This window comes from Pseudophryne corroboree, chromosome 1, assembly GCF_028390025.1.
Source record: "Pseudophryne corroboree isolate aPseCor3 chromosome 1, aPseCor3.hap2, whole genome shotgun sequence".
Classification (NCBI taxonomy): Eukaryota; Metazoa; Chordata; class Amphibia; order Anura; family Myobatrachidae; genus Pseudophryne; species Pseudophryne corroboree.
Window position 1 is genome coordinate 1,193,842,673 of NC_086444.1, and position 20,351 is coordinate 1,193,863,023.

The following is a 20,351-nucleotide window of genomic DNA, read 5'->3' on the forward strand; positions in this document are numbered from 1 at the left end:
TTCGGTAATTGAATCTGTGATATTTTTCAGAGATATTTTACGTTCTTCTATAATGACGTTTATTAGTTGTTTTGAACAGTTATCAAGGATATTGTTCCATTTACTGTAAAAGTTTGAATCCGCTGGGTCAAATGTACATTGTTTTTGTATCCGTAATCCTTTAGGGATCATTTCCTGTTCCATATATTTTGTTAGGGTGGTTAATTCCCACCACTGTTTGATCTCTTTTGTATAGAGTTTTTCCAATTTCAGAAATAGGCTGCAGAAGCGTTCATCTTCTATACTTGTGTCAACTATTGGTAAAGTGTTAGTTGTAGAGAAAATGTCGTCCAGGTTCTGACGCCTCTGGTTATATGTTTTGTATGCCATGTTCGTAGCTGCAGCTGCTATAAATAGAGTTTGCGAGAAAAGGGTTGTATAGTTGGCTGCGCTGTGATATGAAGCTGCTCAGGTTATTTAGAGGTGAGTTATTAGGATTTTTTCTTGGACCGAGCGCTGTCTGTTCTAATGTTCTATGTGATGTGTAGCAACTAAAAAGTTTCAATGTGTATCAATTAAAGAATAATGGTGAAAAATAAAAAATAATAAAAACAATAATGAAAAAATAATAATAAATGAAAAAAATGAAAATAAAAATAACAATAAAAATAAAATAAAAATAAAAATTAAAAAAATAAAAAGAAGGGGTTAGGGAAGGAGAACAGTGCAATGTTTACAGCTCCTTTGGAGCTTTTTGGAGTTTTTGACACTAATTCAGGAAAGGAAAAAAACAGTCTCTTAATAGAAGACTATCCCTATCTTACCCTGTTGTTTTCTTCTTTTTTTGCGGAGGTCGTAACCGGGAGTGGCTTCCGGTAAAGTTGGTGGTGTTTGTTCCTCACAGCTTGGTAAGTCAGTCTTGCCTTGTTGCTGGGCTTTGGCTGCTTTTCACTTACTGTGCTTTAGCCGCTGTTTGAAGCCGATCTGCCGCGACCGGAAGTTCGGATCTACACTTCCGGTAGTTCGGATGTTAGCGGCGGAGGTGGCGAGATGCAGTGTCCTTTGTGTCTACTCCTTATCGTTCCAACGCGTTTCGAATCCAAAGGTGGATTCTTTCTCAAGGAAGTGATAGAGTTCTTGTGATTGTGCTCCTTTTTATATGTGATAACTTTATTTAAAAAACGGGAAGTGGCCGGAACCGGAAGTGAGGTTCCCGGCGGCAACCTCATGGTAAAAAGGGAATATCTGATCAGATATTCCCTAGGCTTAAAAATAATTGCACTTCTTGGGAGAGAGATAAAGTGGGGAATAAAAGGGGAGAGAGGTAATAAAACATCAAAATAAGAATAAAAAATAAAGATATAAAGAAAATTAAAAATAAAATAAAAATAAAAAAATAAAATAAAATAGAATAAAAATGAAAAAGAAAATAAAAGATAATAAAGATAAAAGTAAAAATAAAAAAGTTAAAATATGAATGTATAGGTATGTGTATGTGATGGAAATTGTAGATAGACCATATATTTCTGCTGTCTTTGTTTTTATTTTTGTTATGGACCCATTTGGTTGAGGAATAAGGATTGGTTATAGGAAGACGTTCAGCTCTATATCGATATTTAGACCGTATGGTTCTAGGGTCTTCATTTTGTATATCCATTCGGTTTCTTTCTTTTTTAATGTTTTTACAATGTCTTCTCCTCTCCAATGGGCTGTAATGTTCTGAATCCCAATGAATTTTAACCCAGCAGGGTCTTGGTTGTGTTTTTCAAGGAAATGAGCTGACACACTGTGTGTTTTTAAGCCCCTTTTTATATTATAGACATGCTCTGCTATCCTTATTTTTAGTTTTCGTTTGGTTTGTCCTACGTACTGTTTTCCGCATGTACATTCCAGGATATAGATGACCCCTTCTGTTTGGCAGGTCACTTGATCTCTAATTTTGAATTCTTCTTTTGTAATATTTGATTTGAATGTGATTCTTGGTTTGGTGGAAGTTTGTTGATTCCTACAGCCGGCACAAGTTGTGCAGTGATGAAATCCTTTACTTTTTTCAGAGTTCTTTTGTTCTTGTGTGGTTGTTAAAAAGCTGTGAGTGAGCTGTTGTTTTAGATTATTAGCTTTTTTATAGATTACTTTAGGTTTGTTTGGGATGGATTCTTTCAGTTCTTCGTCAAGGGAGAGGATATGCCAGTGTTTTTCTAAAATTCGTTCCATGTCTTTGTGATTACTGTTGAACTGTGTTATAAATGTTACAGGTAGTACTTTTTTGTCTTTTTGTTTGAAAGTGAGCAGTTCTTTTCTTTCTAGATTTTTTATTTCTTCTAATTGCTGTGTCAGGTGATTATCTTTATATCCTTTTTGAAGGAATTTATTCTTCATTTCGTGTGCTTGCTGTTCAAATATCTTCACATCTGTGCAATTCCTCTTTAGTCGACGGAATTGGCCTCCTGGGATGTTTTCTATCCATTGTCTATGGTGGTTACTATTGTGTGAAAGCATATTGTTCCCGTTCACTTTTTTGAAGTGCGTTTTTGTCAGAATTTTGTTGTCTTCAATGTAGATTTCTAAGTCGAGGAAAACTGCTGTTTTGACACTGTGTGTGGTAGTGAATTCCAGGTTCATATTGTTGTTATTTATGTGTTCTTTGAATTTTGATAGAGTGTCTTGAGTTCCATTCCAGATAAAGAATACGTCATCTATATACCGATGCCAGCTTACGATGTTATGTGAAAAGGGGTTGTTGTCCCAGATGTTCAGGTCCTCCCAGTATGAGACAAAAAGGTTCGCATAGCTGGGTGCGAAAGACGTGCCCATGGCTGTGCCACACTGCTGTAGAAAGAAGTCGCCTTTGTACCAGAAATAATTGTTGTGAAGAATGTATTCGATACTGTCCATGATGAAATTTATTTGTGTATTTGAGATGGTTGTTTGAGTGCATAGGAAGTGGCGGGTTGCTTCACATCCTGTTTGATGGTTAATTACAGTGTACAAGGATTTTATGTCACTTGTACATAGTATGTACCCCTCCTGCCATTTGGTGCTGTGTAGAACTTGTAATATGCTTGTGGTGTCTTTGAGAAAACTTTTCTGTTTTCCTACGATGTCCTGAAGGAAGAAGTCGATGTATTTTGACAGATTTGAAGAGATTGAACAGATACCAGATATTATTGGCCTCCCTGGTGGATTTTCCAGATTTTTATGAATTTTGGGGAGATAATAAAAAGTTGGAATTCTTGGATCTTTAGTACAGATATAGTCATATTCTTTTTTGTTGATGACTCCGAGTTCTAGACCTTCCTCCATCTGCGCTTTTAATTTTGCTGTAAATTCATGTGTAGGATCTTTTTTAAGTTTCTTGTATGTTACTGTGTCTGAAAGTAATCTTTCTGCTTCTTGTTCATATGTATTCAAATCAAGGATGACCACTCCTCCCCCTTTATCTGCCGGTTTTATGACTATAGTCTTGTCTTCCTTTAGGTTTTTTAAGGCATTCCTTTCTTCTTTTGTGAAGTTGAATCCCTGCTTTGGTCTTGTTGATAAATTTTCTATTTCCTTCTCCACTAAATGCTGGAATGTGGTGATGTGGGGGCCCTTTATATGGTTAGGGAAAAAAGTTGATGGGGGTTTGAAATCTGTATGTAAAAACTCGGTGTCTGTTGTGTTTTCTTTTAGACGTTCTTGAGTTTTTGCGAAAAATTTCTTTATACACAGTTTCCTTATAAACTTTTGTGTGTCTATGAAAAGGTTGAATTTGTTGGTACCTGAATGTGGCGCGAATTTGAGGCCTTTTCGTAAGACATTCTTCTCGTTAGGTGATAGTACTCTTTTACTAAGGTTGAATATTGTCTCTGTAGTCGGGGTTGTGTCCATTGTTACTTTCGTTGTAGTCTTCTTCCTATTTCTCTGTCCTCCTCTTGTCCCTCTTTTTCTTGGGTAATATTTCTTCTCTTTTTCGTTGCAGATAGGACATAATCGGGCGGTTTCTCGGTGCCCCAAACTGTGTCTAAAAAATCTTGGTCATCGTCTTCTTCTTCACTCGATTGATCATGTTCAAGATATCTTTTCTTCTGGTTGTTTCTTCCTTTTAGATCTTCTTTTCTCTCGATTTTCTTTTTTAAGTCGTCGAGGTCTTTGGCGTCTTCTTTTTTTGCTTGGTCTGCTCCATTTCTGTAAGATTGTTTTATCAGTTGATAAGGGTTATTGGGCCGATGACTAACAGTTTGTTCTTGCTCCCATGTTGGTCTTGTCCATGGTTTTTTGAATGGTGCTCTTCTTGGGGTGTATTGTCTCTGTGGTTTTGGTCTGGATATTTGTTGATCCTTGTAGTAAGGTTTCTTCTGTTCCCAGTTCTTTTCGGGCTGTTTGTAGACTTGTCTTTTAATATTGAGTTGATGTTGGTAATGTTTCTTTTCTTCCTGATCTCTCTTATACTTTTTTTGTTTTTGTATTATAATGGTGTCTTCCAGTTTCTCCATTTTCTTATTCGTTAGATTCATTAAAGTGACGTAATCTTCCATTGTAGTAAGTGGTTCAAACTTCTTTTCAATTTCGGTAATTGAATCTGTGATATTTTTCAGAGATATTTTACGTTCTTCTATAATGACGTTTATTAGTTGTTTTGAACAGTTATCAAGGATATTGTTCCATTTACTGTAAAAGTTTGAATCCGCTGGGTCAAATGTACATTGTTTTTGTATCCGTAATCCTTTAGGGATCATTTCCTGTTCCATATATTTTGTTAGGGTGGTTAATTCCCACCACTGTTTGATCTCTTTTGTATAGAGTTTTTCCAATTTCAGAAATAGGCTGCAGAAGCGTTCATCTTCTATACTTGTGTCAACTATTGGTAAAGTGTTAGTTGTAGAGAAAATGTCGTCCAGGTTCTGACGCCTCTGGTTATATGTTTTGTATGCCATGTTCGTAGCTGCAGCTGCTATAAATAGAGTTTGCGAGAAAAGGGTTGTATAGTTGGCTGCGCTGTGATATGAAGCTGCTCAGGTTATTTAGAGGTGAGTTATTAGGATTTTTTCTTGGACCGAGCGCTGTCTGTTCTAATGTTCTATGTGATGTGTAGCAACTAAAAAGTTTCAATGTGTATCAATTAAAGAATAATGGTGAAAAATAAAAAATAATAAAAACAATAATGAAAAAATAATAATAAATGAAAAAAATGAAAATAAAAATAACAATAAAAATAAAATAAAAATAAAAATTAAAAAAATAAAAAGAAGGGGTTAGGGAAGGAGAACAGTGCAATGTTTACAGCTCCTTTGGAGCTTTTTGGAGTTTTTGACACTAATTCAGGAAAGGAAAAAAACAGTCTCTTAATAGAAGACTATCCCTATCTTACCCTGTTGTTTTCTTCTTTTTTTGCGGAGGTCGTAACCGGGAGTGGCTTCCGGTAAAGTTGGTGGTGTTTGTTCCTCACAGCTTGGTAAGTCAGTCTTGCCTTGTTGCTGGGCTTTGGCTGCTTTTCACTTACTGTGCTTTAGCCGCTGTTTGAAGCCGATCTGCCGCGACCGGAAGTTCGGATCTACACTTCCGGTAGTTCGGATGTTAGCGGCGGAGGTGGCGAGATGCAGTGTCCTTTGTGTCTACTCCTTATCGTTCCAACGCGTTTCGAATCCAAAGGTGGATTCTTTCTCAAGGAAGTGATAGAGTTCTTGTGATTGTGCTCCTTTTTATATGTGATAACTTTATTTAAAAAACGGGAAGTGGCCGGAACCGGAAGTGAGGTTCCCGGCGGCAACCTCATGGTAAAAAGGGAATATCTGATCAGATATTCCCTAGGCTTAAAAATAATTGCACTTCTTGGGAAAGAGATAAAGTGGGGAATAAAAGGGGAGAGAGGTAATAAAACATCAAAATAAGAATAAAAAATAAAGATATAAAGAAAATTAAAAATAAAATAAAAATAAAAAAATAAAATAAAATAGAATAAAAATGAAAAAGAAAATAAAAGATAATAAAGATAAAAGTAAAAATAAAAAAGTTAAAATATGAATGTATAGGTATGTGTATGTGATGGAAATTGTAGATAGACCATATATTTCTGCTGTCTTTGTTTTTATTTTTGTTATGGACCCATTTGGTTGAGGAATAAGGATTGGTTATAGGAAGACGTTCAGCTCTATATCGATATTTAGACCGTATGGTTCTAGGGTCTTCATTTTGTATATCCATTCGGTTTCTTTCTTTTTTAATGTTTTTACAATGTCTTCTCCTCTCCAATGGGCTGTAATGTTCTGAATCCCAATGAATTTTAACCCAGCAGGGTCTTGGTTGTGTTTTTCAAGGAAATGAGCTGACACACTGTGTGTTTTTAAGCCCCTTTTTATATTATAGACATGCTCTGCTATCCTTATTTTTAGTTTTCGTTTGGTTTGTCCTACGTACTGTTTTCCGCATGTACATTCCAGGATATAGATGACCCCTTCTGTTTGGCAGGTCACTTGATCTCTAATTTTGAATTCTTCTTTTGTAATATTTGATTTGAATGTGATTCTTGGTTTGGTGGAAGTTTGTTGATTCCTACAGCCGGCACAAGTTGTGCAGTGATGAAATCCTTTACTTTTTTCAGAGTTCTTTTGTTCTTGTGTGGTTGTTAAAAAGCTGTGAGTGAGCTGTTGTTTTAGATTATTAGCTTTTTTATAGATTACTTTAGGTTTGTTTGGGATGGATTCTTTCAGTTCTTCGTCAAGGGAGAGGATATGCCAGTGTTTTTCTAAAATTCGTTCCATGTCTTTGTGATTACTGTTGAACTGTGTTATAAATGTTACAGGTAGTACTTTTTTGTCTTTTTGTTTGAAAGTGAGCAGTTCTTTTCTTTCTAGATTTTTTATTTCTTCTAATTGCTGTGTCAGGTGATTATCTTTATATCCTTTTTGAAGGAATTTATTCTTCATTTCGTGTGCTTGCTGTTCAAATATCTTCACATCTGTGCAATTCCTCTTTAGTCGACGGAATTGGCCTCCTGGGATGTTTTCTATCCATTGTCTATGGTGGTTACTATTGTGTGAAAGCATATTGTTCCCGTTCACTTTTTTGAAGTGCGTTTTTGTCAGAATTTTGTTGTCTTCAATGTAGATTTCTAAGTCGAGGAAAACTGCTGTTTTGACACTGTGTGTGGTAGTGAATTCCAGGTTCATATTGTTGTTATTTATGTGTTCTTTGAATTTTGATAGAGTGTCTTGAGTTCCATTCCAGATAAAGAATACGTCATCTATATACCGATGCCAGCTTACGATGTTATGTGAAAAGGGGTTGTTGTCCCAGATGTTCAGGTCCTCCCAGTATGAGACAAAAAGGTTCGCATAGCTGGGTGCGAAAGACGTGCCCATGGCTGTGCCACACTGCTGTAGAAAGAAGTCGCCTTTGTACCAGAAATAATTGTTGTGAAGAATGTATTCGATACTGTCCTAGCAGCTGCAGCTACGAACATGGCATACAAAACATATAACCAGAGGCGTCAGAACCTGGACGACATTTTCTCTACAACTAACACTTTACCAATAGTTGACACAAGTATAGAAGATGAACGCTTCTGCAGCCTATTTCTGAAATTGGAAAAACTCTATACAAAAGAGATCAAACAGTGGTGGGAATTAACCACCCTAACAAAATATATGGAACAGGAAATGATCCCTAAAGGATTACGGATACAAAAACAATGTACATTTGACCCAGCGGATTCAAACTTTTACAGTAAATGGAACAATATCCTTGATAACTGTTCAAAACAACTAATAAACGTCATTATAGAAGAACGTAAAATATCTCTGAAAAATATCACAGATTCAATTACCGAAATTGAAAAGAAGTTTGAACCACTTACTACAATGGAAGATTACGTCACTTTAATGAATCTAACGAATAAGAAAATGGAGAAACTGGAAGACACCATTATAATACAAAAACAAAAAAAGTATAAGAGAGATCAGGAAGAAAAGAAACATTACCAACATCAACTCAATATTAAAAGACATGTCTACAAACAGCCCGAAAAGAACTGGGAACAGAAGAAACCTTACTACAAGGATCAACAAATATCCAGACCAAAACCACAGAGACAATACACCCCAAGAAGAGCACCATTCAAAAAACCATGGACAAGACCAACATGGGAGCAAGAACAAACTGTTAGTCATCGGCCCAATAACCCTTATCAACTGATAAAACAATCTTACAGAAATGGAGCAGACCAAGCAAAAAAAGAAGAAGCCAAAGACCTCGACGACTTAATAAAGAAAATCGAGAGAAAAGAAGATCTAAAAGGAAGAAACAACCAGAAGAAAAGATATCTTGAACATGATCAATCGAGTGAAGAAGAAGACGATGACCAAGATTTTTTAGACACAGTTTGGGGCACCGAGAAACCGCCCGATTATGTCCTATCTGCAACGAAAAAGAGAAGAAATATTACCCAAGAAAAAGAGGGACAAGAGGAGGACAGAGAAATAGGAAGAAGACTACAACGAAAGTAACAATGGACACAACCCCGACTACAGAGACAATATTCAACCTTAGTAAAAGAGTACTACCACCTAACGAGAAGAATGTCTTACGAAAAGGCCTCAAATTCGCGCCACATTCAGGTACCAACAAATTCAACCTTTTCATAGACACACAAAAGTTTATAAGGAAACTGTGTATAAAGAAATTTTTCGCAAAAACTCAAGAACGTCTAAAAGAAAACACAACAGACACCGAGTTTTTACATACAGATTTCAAACCCCCATCAACTTTTTTCCCTAACCATATAAAGGGCCCCCACATCACCACATTCCAGCATTTAGTGGAGAAGGAAATAGAAAATTTATCAACAAGACCAAAGCAGGGATTCAACTTCACAAAAGAAGAAAGGAATGCCTTAAAAAACCTAAAGGAAGACAAGACTATAGTCATAAAACCGGCAGATAAAGGGGGAGGAGTGGTCATCCTTGATTTGAATACACATGAACAAGAAGCAGAAAGATTACTTTCAGACACAGTAACATACAAGAAACTTAAAAAAGATCCTACACATGAATTTACAGCAAAATTGAAAGCGCAGATGGAGGAAGGTCTAGAACTCGGAGTCATCAACAAAAAAGAATATGACTATATCTGTACTAAAGATCCAAGAATTCCAACTTTTTATTATCTCCCCAAAATTCATAAAAATCTGGAAAATCCACCAGGGAGGCCAATAATATCTGGTATCTGTTCAATCTCTTCAAATCTGTCAAAATACATCGACTTCTTCCTTCAGGACATCGTAGGAAAACAGAAAAGTTTTCTCAAAGACACCACAAGCATATTACAAGTTCTACACAGCACCAAATGGCAGGAGGGGTACATACTATGTACAAGTGACATAAAATCCTTGTACACTGTAATTAACCATCAAACAGGATGTGAAGCAACCCGCCACTTCCTATGCACTCAAACAACCATCTCAAATACACAAATAAATTTCATCATGGACAGTATCGAATACATTCTTCACAACAATTATTTCTGGTACAAAGGCGACTTCTTTCTACAGCAGTGTGGCACAGCCATGGGCACGTCTTTCGCACCCAGCTATGCGAACCTTTTTGTCTCATACTGGGAGGACCTGAACATCTGGGACAACAACCCCTTTTCACATAACATCGTAAGCTGGCATCGGTATATAGATGACGTATTCTTTATCTGGAATGGAACTCAAGACACTCTATCAAAATTCAAAGAACACATAAATAACAACAATATGAACCTGGAATTCACTACCACACACAGTGTCAAAACAGCAGTTTTCCTCGACTTAGAAATCTACATTGAAGACAACAAAATTCTGACAAAAACGCACTTCAAAAAAGTGAACGGGAACAATATGCTTTCACACAATAGTAACCACCATAGACAATGGATAGAAAACATCCCAGGAGGCCAATTCCGTCGACTAAAGAGGAATTGCACAGATGTGAAGATATTTGAACAGCAAGCACACGAAATGAAGAATAAATTCCTTCAAAAAGGATATAAAGATAATCACCTGACACAGCAATTAGAAGAAATAAAAAATCTAGAAAGAAAAGAACTGCTCACTTTCAAACAAAAAGACAAAAAAGTACTACCTGTAACATTTATAACACAGTTCAACAGTAATCACAAAGACATGGAACGAATTTTAGAAAAACACTGGCATATCCTCTCCCTTGACGAAGAACTGAAAGAATCCATCCCAAACAAACCTAAAGTAATCTATAAAAAAGCTAATAATCTAAAACAACAGCTCACTCACAGCTTTTTAACAACCACACAAGAACAAAAGAACTCTGAAAAAAGTAAAGGATTTCATCACTGCACAACTTGTGCCGGCTGTAGGAATCAACAAACTTCCACCAAACCAAGAATCACATTCAAATCAAATATTACAAAAGAAGAATTCAAAATTAGAGATCAAGTGACCTGCCAAACAGAAGGGGTCATCTATATCCTGGAATGTACATGCGGAAAACAGTACGTAGGACAAACCAAACGAAAACTAAAAATAAGGATAGCAGAGCATGTCTATAATATAAAAAGGGGCTTAAAAACACACAGTGTGTCAGCTCATTTCCTTGAAAAACACAACCAAGACCCTGCTGGGTTAAAATTCATTGGGATTCAGAACATTACAGCCCATTGGAGAGGAGAAGACATTGTAAAAACATTAAAAAAGAAAGAAACCGAATGGATATACAAAATGAAGACCCTAGAACCATACGGTCTAAATATCGATATAGAGCTGAACGTCTTCCTATAACCAATCCTTATTCCTCAACCAAATGGGTCCATAACAAAAATAAAAACAAAGACAGCAGAAATATATGGTCTATCTACAATTTCCATCACATACACATACCTATACATTCATATTTTAACTTTTTTATTTTTACTTTTATCTTTATTATCTTTTATTTTCTTTTTCATTTTTATTCTATTTTATTTTATTTTTTTATTTTTATTTTATTTTTAATTTTCTTTATATCTTTATTTTTTATTCTTATTTTGATGTTTTATTACCTCTCTCCCCTTTTATTCCCCACTTTATCTCTCTCCCAAGAAGTGCAATTATTTTTAAGCCTAGGGAATATCTGATCAGATATTCCCTTTTTACCATGAGGTTGCCGCCGGGAACCTCACTTCCGGTTCCGGCCACTTCCCGTTTTTTAAATAAAGTTATCACATATAAAAAGGAGCACAATCACAAGAACTCTATCACTTCCTTGAGAAAGAATCCACCTTTGGATTCGAAACGCGTTGGAACGATAAGGAGTAGACACAAAGGACACTGCATCTCGCCACCTCCGCCGCTAACATCCGAACTACCGGAAGTGTAGATCCGAACTTCCGGTCGCGGCAGATCGGCTTCAAACAGCGGCTAAAGCACAGTAAGTGAAAAGCAGCCAAAGCCCAGCAACAAGGCAAGACTGACTTACCAAGCTGTGAGGAACAAACACCACCAACTTTACCGGAAGCCACTCCCGGTTACGACCTCCGCAAAAAAAGAAGAAAACAACAGGGTAAGATAGGGATAGTCTTCTATTAAGAGACTGTTTTTTTCCTTTCCTGAATTAGTGTCAAAAACTCCAAAAAGCTCCAAAGGAGCTGTAAACATTGCACTGTTCTCCTTCCCTAACCCCTTCTTTTTATTTTTTTAATTTTTATTTTTATTTTATTTTTATTGTTATTTTTATTTTCATTTTTTTCATTTATTATTATTTTTTCATTATTGTTTTTATTATTTTTTATTTTTCACCATTATTCTTTAATTGATACACATTGAAACTTTTTAGTTGCTACACATCACATAGAACATTAGAACAGACAGCGCTCGGTCCAAGAAAAAATCCTAATAACTCACCTCTAAATAACCTGAGCAGCTTCATATCACAGCGCAGCCAACTATACAACCCTTTTCTCGCAAAGTATATACATGTGGACAGTGATCCTAATTCTGAGTTGATCGCAGCAGCAAATATTTTAGCAGTTGAGCAAAACCATGTGCACTGCAGGGGGGACAGATATAACATGTGCAGAGAGAGTTAGATTTGGGTGGGGTGTGTTCAAACTGAAATCTAAATTGCAGTGTAAAAATAAAGCAGCCAGTATTTACCCTGCACAGAAACAATATAACCCACCCAAATCTAACTTTCTCTGCACATGTTATATCTGCCTCCCCTGCAGTACACATGGTTTTGCCCAATTGCTAACAAACTTGCTGCTGCAATCAACTCAGAATTACCCCCATTATACACAGGTGCAGCAGTATATACATGTGGACATTACAGAGCTCCTCTCAGAGCCAGCCATAGCTATAGGCAAACTAGGCAATTGCCTAGGGCATTTGATATGCCTAGGGGCATCTGCAGCTTCTGCTGATTAAAATGATATGCAGCATGCCTATATTCTGTATAGCATTTCATATGCAGATACAGCCACACTCTCACACAGTATATAGACATGCTGCATATCATTTTAATCAGCAGAATCTGCTTGTGCACCCTAGCCACATAGCAATGCAAATAAGATGCATTTTCATAAAAAAAAGGTGCCCGACGTTAGCATTGAGGCAAGATTTATGAGGACACATCTGTATCCAAGCAGAGGCAGAGGTCACAGTGTTAGTGGAAGTGTGAGTGCTGTGTGCATGTGAGTGGGTTGGTTGTGCAGTAGTGTTCAGAATATGTGTAAGGAGCATTATGTGTGTCATGTAAAAATGCACAAAATGGAAAGCTGCTCAATCAGATTGTAATGTCACTCAGGTGCTAAAAGGGAGGGGTAATTCTGTGTAGGGTCAGCACACCCTAACACTTTATTAACACTCATGATTTTCCCTATCTCTTTGTATATATTATTTTAATCACACCACTTACATAGCACTTCTGTGCTTCTTATTAACCCCTATTAATTCTCACCTGTGTGCTGACCTGGGGTGGCCGACCTGTGCCGACATCGTGGGGTCCTGCACCCCGGACCCATACCTAGTATTAGGGACCCCCAGTGACGGAGAAGCCTTGTCAATCGGCCTGGGGGCTTAACCCTATATCTGCAGATATACGCAACTAAGATCTCCGTATTATCCTACTATTATGTAGTAATATTTTTCACTCGGTGTGCATTAGGGAACACATAGTTTTTTCCTACACAGAATTACCCCTCCCTTTCAGCACCTGAGTGACATTACAATCTGATTGAGCAGCTTTCCATTTTGTGCATTGTATTTAGAGAGGCATGGATGGGTCAGCATTAGGAGGGATTGCTGACTCCAGAGTGCCATAGGGGAAGCCAGGGGTATCCCCAGGTAAGCTGACTCTCAGATGCTGTAGGAGCCATTACCATGTGGCCTCACACTGGGAATTTAACCCAGACATATTTGTAATTATTTATGGGGTGGGTGTGGGGTGAGGTGGCCCCTGTGTCGGTATGGCTGGGCTGCTTCGGGTCGGCACACCCTAACACTTTATTAACACTTATGATTTTCCCTATCACTTTGTATATATTATTTTAATCACACCACTTACATAGCACTTCTGTGCTTCTTATTAACCCCTATTAATTCACACCTGTGTGCTGACCTGGGGTGGCCAACCTGTGCCGACATCGTGGGGTCCTGCACCCCGGACCCATACCTAGTATTAGGGACCCCCAGTGACGGAGAAGCCTTGTCGATCGGCCTGGGGGCTTAACCCTATATCTGCAGATATACGCAACTAAGATCTCCGTATTATCTGACTATTATGTAGTAATATTTTTCACTCGGTGTGCATTAGGGAACACATAGTTTTTCCCCTGTCATGTAAAAATGCATTAATAATGTGCAACACATGTGTAAGGGGCACTATGTGTGTCATTATGTGTATAAGGGCATTAATAATGTGTGGCATATGTGTAACAGGGTACTACTGTATGTGTGTCATTATGTGTACAGGGGCACTAATAATGTGTAGCAAATGTGTAGGGGGCACTATGTGTCATTATGTGTATAAGGGCATTAATAATGTGCGGCATATATGTAAGGGACATTATGTGTAAAAGGGCATTAATAAAGGTTGTCATAATGTGTAAGGCACATTATGTTTATAAGGACATTAATAATGTGTAAGGGGCATTACTGTGTGGAATTATGTGTATAAATGCATTACTAATGTGTGGCATTATGTGTATAGGGTGCTCTACTATGTGGCATTGCGTATAGAAAGGGCACTACTGTGTCGTCTAATGTGAATAAAGAGCAATAGGGTGTGGTGTAATGTGAATAAGAAGCAATTCAATGTGATGTTATGTGAATAAGGAGCTCTACTGTGAGGAGTAATGTTTATAAGGTAAAGTGATACTACTGTGGGATGTAATATGAATTATGGACACTATTGCATGATCAAATGTGAATAAAGTTGCACTACTGTGAGGCGTAATTGGAATTGGGGGTACTATTGTGTGGCCATGCCCCTTGCCAGCAAAAACACACCCAAAAACACTGTTCCTATTTAAAATATAGGGGGTACAAACACCAAAATAAGGACTGCTATGGGTGAGGGGTGATGGTGCTGGGAAAGAGGTGCAACCAGTGGTGGTGCTAGGGGGCACCAGCCAAAATCTTGCCTAGGGCATCATATTGGTTAGGGCCGACCCTGCCTCCTCTAATACAGCAATACAGCCAGCATTGCGAATACTTCATCAGGGATGCGTCCTCCTACCTCTGATGCCACAATTTATAGTAAGATTATACTTGTGAATAATTGTGCTTTAGCCAACTAAACGTTAGTTGGTCTTAACCATTGGTTCCCAAACTCGTTCCTCAAGGAGCGGTGACCTGGAAAACGTGACCTGTTAGTGATCTTTGAGGACCCAGTTTGGGAACCATTGGTCAACCCGATCAGAAGATCATATGGGCGGGATTTTCTGGTTCTAGACAAGGCAGTGTGCTACTATACAGTAATGATCACATAAACACAACGCAGAGCTGATAGAAATACATCAATACTGCATGACTTAAGAGAGAGTCAGTGTTAGTTTAGAATGATAAAACTGAATCTTTTAAATTAATAAATCTTCTCTTATCTCCATAGCACACGTACAGATAAGCAGATCTGTTTAAACTTTTGCCTGTATACTGGTATGGCGGGAAGAAATGACATGTGGGAGGGCATAAGAAGAGAGGGGGTTAGGGTTGTAGCAGGTATCACGAGGTGTGTTTATTGATATGAGAAACATAGCACATACATTCCGACTTCAGATCTGCAGTGGATGTGATAGACAATGCCATCTATAGATGGCATTGTCTATTGAAGCCTATAGGGCAGGCCTGGCCAACCTGTGGCTCTCCAGCTGTTGTAAAACTACAAGTCCCATCATGCTTTGCCACAGTTTTGCTATTAGGGAATGCTAAAACTGTGGCACGGCATGCTGGGATGTGTAGTTTCACAACATCTGGAGAGCCACAGGTTGGCCAGGCCTGCTATAGGGGCTTCTTTATGCAGAAATCACCATAGTGGGATCTGAAAGATCCATCTGTAGATGTGTCCAGCCTTATGTTTGCTGGACACGTGTACATACATCGTGGCAAGCGACTTATCGGAAGAGCTTTCATGTGCATAAGTATTTACAATTAAGTCCATTAATAGTCGTTACATTCAGTGATTATTCCTTAACAGGAAATTATGTTATAATTAGAATTCCTAATACAGGTTGAGTATCCCATATCCAAATATTCCGAAATACGGAATATTCCGAAATACGGACATTTTTGGTTGAGACTGAGATAGTGAAACCTTTGTTTTTTGATGGCTCAATGTACACAAACTTTGTTTAATACACAAAGTTATTAAAAATATTGTATTAAATGACCTTCAAGCTGTGTGTATAAGGTGTACATGAAACATAAATGAATTGTGTGAATGTACACAGACTTTGCTTAATGCACAAATTTAATACAAATATTTGCTAAAATGACCTTCAGGCTGTGTGTATAAGGTGTATATGAAACATAAATGCATTATGTGCTTAGACTTAGGTCCCATCACCATGATTTCTCATTATGATATGCAATTATTCCAAAATACGGAAAAATCCGATATCCAAAATGCTTCTGGTCCCAAGCATTTTGGATAAGGGATACTCAACCTGTACTGACAGGTATATAAGGCAGTCTCCCTCATTTTACACTTACCCCTTGATGAGGTCAGATTGACGAAACGCGTTGAACACTCCTGTCTTGACCCTCCATATTAAGATAAGCTATTTTTTTTATTTTTTTTATACAAATACATTTTACAGTCTCTATTTAACTTGTACTCTATTTTACTTTTTGTTGGTGCTACAGCTTTTTACAAAAAAGTTCCCCTTAGTGTTTTATGTAGGTACACACATTTTCTTAGTCTTTTTTTTTATTAGTCCTTTTAGGTTATTTGCAAAGTCCCACCCTACACATTCTATATGATATTATGTATGTTCATTTAAGATGTGCTGTTTTTTTAAACCTCTATATATATGTCATTTTTGAAAATAAATTTGTTGAAAAACTCCTTTAACCCCAAAAATATTTTTTGCTCCGCCCATATATATATTTTTTAAAGTTTAGTGAATCTTCTAAAAACCTATGCTTTAAACACAATTGGTCGCCGAACCCCTAGCATCTTATACTCTATCCTAAAAAATGTATAGCATCTTACCAATGCTAAAACTCTGGGGATTGGCTGACGCCCTCTGTTACGGGGTGTTTATTTGTCAAGTCTTTACATTTATTTAGGGTTTTTCACCATCACATGTGGCGCTATACTTTCATTATATTTAAGTATTTAAATTGTTCAAATATACAGCAACATCTGCTGGAAGTACTATACAGGAGGTAGTTGCCAAAGTAATGTTTGCAACCGTTATGCTTATTGTGCCGAAGGAAGAAAATTTTATTAGGTTTGTTATCGTTATTTCACCATGAGATGGTCTGGTGCCTAACCATTGATCTATTGGTCATGTGTCCTCTCTCTCCACCAAGTACTATGTGCTGAGGACCAGGGGCCCCTTTGTTTACTGATGCCATACATACTGTGGGATCCGGTCTATAGGCCGACAGCACTAAGGTTGAAACTCATTAGGTTGACCACTATTGGTCGACAGGCATTAGGCCGACATGGTCAATATGTCGACATGTTCACTAGGTCGTCATGGCAAAGGTCAACACATGAAAAGGTCGACGTGAGGTTTTCACTTTTTTTAACTTTTTCATGATCCACGTGGACTATGATTGGAAATAGTAACCTACCGAGCGAGGCACCTTGCCCAAAGCATGGCGAGCGGGTACAGTGCACTAATTGGGGTTCCCGGTCCCATTACGAAGAAAACAACACCAAAAAAATATATAAAACTTATGTTGACCTAGTCACTGTCGACCAATAGTGATCAACCTAATGACTGTCAACCTAGTTACTGTCGACACTATGATCCACACCCCATACTGTATGGTATAACCGGATCAGAGGAAAGTAGAAATGAGGGAGTGTGCTACACAACATCTGGTACCCCAAGTAAGAGGATCATAAAATGAGGGTCCCCAGGGGTGCAGAATGTACAGCAGAGCAAACCATATTTCATTATTGGGGTTGCAAATGGAAACATTATTTTGCATGCAGAGCAAACACCACATGTTTTTGCATGCTGCACACCCATACCGGTCATCTAGCTCCCCTCCGCTGGTGAAAATATTGCATGTGGATTCCTTTTTAAACCACACTCCTAATTTCCAAACACCCCCCTTAATTTTGTAAACTTTAGCGGCTTTTGTTGTAATTAAATGAAATAACTGCTTTTGGCCAATTTCCTCTTAACAGATTGCGGTATTACATTAGTCAGCGTGCTTGGAATCAGCACGAGGGGTTAATGGCATTCATAGACACCCCACTCCTGCGCAACGACTAACATCCCCCCAGCAAGATATGGTGCAGTTTTCCTCTTGTCACGTCTATTAAAAAGAACATTTTGTTCTTTATAATTTATTTATTTTTTGTATTTTTTTTTTTTTTTTTTTGCAGACTCCCTGGTCAGAAGGATTTGGATGATAATCTGTTATTGTTTTCCTCAACCCATACGGATGAAAAATTCAGATAAAAAGCCCTCAAAACAAGGAATAACTAAACCAGAGCTTCCATGCGGCAGAAGCAACAACAGCCTATTAATTGGTCAAGTCTGATGCAAGAGCCAGGATGATCAGATACTCATTAAACAGCGTCTGGCAAAATCCTTGTTTTGTTGTCTTGTGTTCTTTTGACGGAGGCTTTGGGCAGTCTGTAATTGTCAATTCCATTAATGAGTTTACATAAATTGTATAGCTAAAAGCCAGAACGTTTCAGCCCCGGTTTATCCCTGTGAGAAAACATATGTGAGAATTGCCTTCTAAGAATTCTGGGTAAAAAAAAATCCAATCTTCTATAATTACCTTTTCGTGTCATGGATAATCATTGTACACAGACAATTACTCCATAAAGCGCACTGGAAGCTCTTCCTGCATCTCGCAATGTTTATGCATTAAATGTTGCTGCCATTTTTCAAAATTTGCCTTGGAAACACATTATTTGCTGAAACGCCGTTCTGAATGCTGTCTCCATTTTTCTTTCTACTTTGTCACTTAAAGTGAGAATAACGATGGGCGGCAACAGTGAACGCATGAGATAATTGTTTTTGGTAGGTGAAAGAGGATTTTGCAGTAACAGTATCCAGATTCAAAATCCAACCTTGCATTTACAAAACAATGAAATGACTTGGCAATTATCAACACATGGAGTTTGTAAGTTGTTTGTTTCATTGTTTTTCTTTTTTTGCACAAAAAGGATGTGTAAATATGTAGTATTTTGGGAATAATGATACAAAAATCTGCCTTTGATTGGGCTTGGAACTCTTAGAGATTTATTGTTACCTAAGGGGTTCAACACATACACAATGGTGTGGTGTCCAAGTGGAGCTCACAATCTATATTCCCAACAACATGTACACCCACACACATTCAGGCTAGGGTTAATTTTGTTTGGAGCCAATTAACCTACCAGTATATTTTTGGATTGTGGGAGGAAACCGGAGTACCCGGAGGAAACCCAAGCAAGGACGGGGAGAATATACAAACTCCACACAGTTAGGGCCATGGTGGGGACCGAACTCATGCAGTGCTGGGAGACAGTAATGCTAACTATTACACCGTCCATATTGCCACACCGTTGTTGGACCCTACACTTTCATTAACAAATAGTCCCCTGAAGGAGCAAGAACCAACTAATTTGATTCCTGTCAATTTGACCGCCAGCACGCAACGTAAAGTGCTGATTGCTAAAGTCACAAGTTATTCTGCATTCAGTAGCATGGGCATCAGAGCCGTAACTAGGTGTGTGCGTAGGGGGCACCACACATAGCGCTGCGGGGTAGGGGGCGCTGTTGGCAGCACTTGTAAATTATCTGTTTTGATTACTTTCACTTGCAGCTTCCCCCCTTTTTGAAGCCCAGCATCTCCTGACTGCCGCTGTCTCCTACCCTGACACCTTCTGTCGCTAATACCTATACAGCATTCACGAACTCAACTTGAGATTTTCTTTGTTATTCAGTCACACTGTCCTTTATTACATTTCAAGATGCTGACATACCCGGGATTCAAACCCATTGCCTGTGGCATTGCAGTCAGGCACTATTCATTGAGCTATCTGCCCTCGCATAGAAAGTTAGAGAATTCTAAGTTTGAGAATTCTATTTGAAGCTTACCTTGTACTTTGTGAAAAAATGATCAGCATTGCAGCTGAGCTGATCCATGTAGTGTGGCTGCAAGGGATTGGACATTTGGCTACAGACTACTCTGCTCAACTGCAATGCTGATTATTAGCAGCAGTAACCAGCAGTAATGGTGTTAGTATATGCAGGTATAAGGAGTCTCTCCTAAGGAGCTAAGTACTGCACGTGTGCAGTACTGTGACACTCTTTCACAGTAATGATGGCTACAGCCAGCAAATGTGCAGAAGGACATCAGGTTGGAAGTCGCCTGTCCCTGTAGACTCTGGGTCCTAGTGCCTGGATTGTATGCAGCATGGGAGAAAGGCAGAGTGCTGCTCTCCCAACACATTTACCTTCCCCTAAATGGACCTTTTTAATACCATATACATCATGGAGTGCGCACTTGGTAACCATTCAGTGCTTCTCTGAGTGACACATAACTATCAATCTTCCAGTGCAATGGCAATAAAACGGGTAGGGATAGAAGGACATGTTGACGTAGTGAAATGGTGAAACACAACAAGTTGTCTCTTAACTGAGTGTTATTGTGCATGACTCATCATCCACAATAACATCACATTCATGAGTCACCAGATTTAAAGGTCAGGGTGATTAGACTA

At 38.1% G+C, this 20,351-nt stretch overlaps 1 long non-coding RNA gene across 2 annotated transcripts in view; it reads left to right on the forward strand.

Moving 5' to 3' along the window:
- Positions 1-18,203, forward strand: part of LOC135017117 (uncharacterized) — a 197,109-nt gene extending 178,906 nt beyond the window's left edge. For both annotated transcript variants that reach the window (XR_010215029.1, XR_010215069.1), the window contains one exon: positions 18,015-18,203. This is a non-coding gene — a long non-coding RNA (uncharacterized LOC135017117). The remainder of the gene's footprint in view (positions 1-18,014) is intronic.
- Positions 18,204-20,351: the final 2,148 nt, after the last annotated feature.